Below are 2,097 nucleotides of genomic sequence, written 5' to 3' on the forward strand. Positions count from 1 at the left end.
TCGGCATTGCCTCATGTTGAGCTCCTTCTGAGTAAATATGTACTTCAAGCTCTTGTGGTCAGTGAACACCTTCACTTGCTCTCCTAACAGATAATGCCTCCAAAGCTTAAGGGAAAAAATCATAGCTGCCAACTCCAAGTTATGGATAGGATAATTATGCTCATGCTTCTTCAACCGACGAGAAGCATATGCTACCACATGACCATCCTGTTGAAGAACACATCCCAATCCTCTACCTGATGCGTCACAAAACACCATAAAGTTCCCACTCTTATCTGGTATCGTCAAGACCAGGGCCGAGATCAGTCGAGACTTTAACTCCTTAAATTCTTGCTCACAAGTGTTGGACCAGACACACTTAATATCCTTCCTCGTAAGTCGCATCATCGGCTCCACAATCTTCGAAAAAAAATCTCTGACAAAGCGACGGTAGTAACCAGCTAATCCCAGAAAGCTCTTAATGTCAGACACCAACTTAGGGGTAGGCTAATCCTTCACTGCAGATACATTCTTCGGATCCACTGATATGTCATCTCCTGACACCACGTGTCCTAGAAACACAATACAATCTAGCCAGAACTAGCACTTACTATACTTGGCGAATAGCCGATGCTCTCTCAAGGTCTTCAATACGTACCACAAATGCTCTGCATGCTACGCTTCACTCTTAGAGTACACCAAGATGTTATCAATAAAGACCTCCACAAACTTGTCCATTACATCATAGAATATCAGATTCATCAAGTTCATGAATGTTGCCGGCGCATTAGTCACACCAAACGGCATCACTAAGAATTCATAATGTCCATATCTTGTCCGGAACACAGTCTTGGGGACATCAGAATCTTTAACCTTCACCTGGTGATACCTGCTCCGCAAATCTAGCTTAGAAAATACTCTCGATCCTCCTAATTGATCGAAGATATCATCGATACGGGGAAGTGGATACTTATTCTTCACTGTCACCGCATTCAACTCCCGGTAGTCGATGCACATCCACTTGGATCCATCCTTCTTTCCCACAAGCAACACAGGTGCTCCCCAGGCCGATACACTGGGTCGTATTAAGCCTCTCTGCAAAAGATCATCCAACTGAGTCCAAAGCTCGGCCAACTCAGCCGGGAGCATACGATAAGGGGTCTTAGAGATCGGAGCAACTCCCGGCTTAAAATCTATGGAAAACCCAATTGCTCGATCCGGTGGCAATTTGTAAATATCATCGGGAAACACATCTTCAAATTCTCAAACTACAACTGGCTTCTCGGATTCTACTTGCATTGTAGCTAACGTCGCCATCTTCGGTCTAGCTTTGTACTCTACAGGTCCGGCCGATGTGCACTGAGGAACTCAAACCTCGGGTGATCCGGTATCTCAAATACTATGCTCCAACACTGACAATCAATGGTGACAAAGAATGACCCAAACCAATCCATCCCAAATACTACATCAAAGCTTAGCAAATCAATCATAACAAAGTCTGCAAAGAGTTCTCTCCCGCAGATAACCACAGGGCATGCTTCATAATCACTGGATGCTACTAAGACACCATTGCTAATGTTGATATTCCAGCCCATAGTCAGAGGAGTTATAGGAAGAGAATACGCACTCATAAATCGACGAGACAAGAAACAATGGGAAGCTCCAGAGTCAAAGAGTGATAAAGCAGGAACGGAAGAAACAAGAACCTCGCATATTATAGGAGGATGTAAATGCAACTAACTTAGTACTCATAAACAATCCTATCATGATAATATTAGGTAATACTAAATAAAGAAGTTCATATGCAAGTAAATCTAAGATGAAAAATTCTTACTAGTGAAAACCTGGTCGTTCGCCTCAGCTTCTACGACTGACATCATAAACTATATGACATTGTGGTTGTTGCCTTTGTGCTTCCTGATAAACATGCTGCTGTGGAGGAAGTGGCCCTGCTCGAGGATAAGGTATGGGCTGAGGCGGTGCTGTTGGGGATGATCGAAGTGGAGTTGGAAGAGCTGCTCGAACTGGAGGTGGGGGCAAATGAACTTGCTGCTTCTGCGGACAGTTCGGACTGATGTGGTCGGAGGACCCACAGGTATAGTACAAACGAAGGCGCTT

Source organism: Asparagus officinalis, chromosome 3 (genome assembly GCF_001876935.1).
Source record: "Asparagus officinalis chromosome 3, Aspof.V1, whole genome shotgun sequence".
Lineage (NCBI taxonomy): Eukaryota > Viridiplantae > Streptophyta > Magnoliopsida > Asparagales > Asparagaceae > Asparagus > Asparagus officinalis.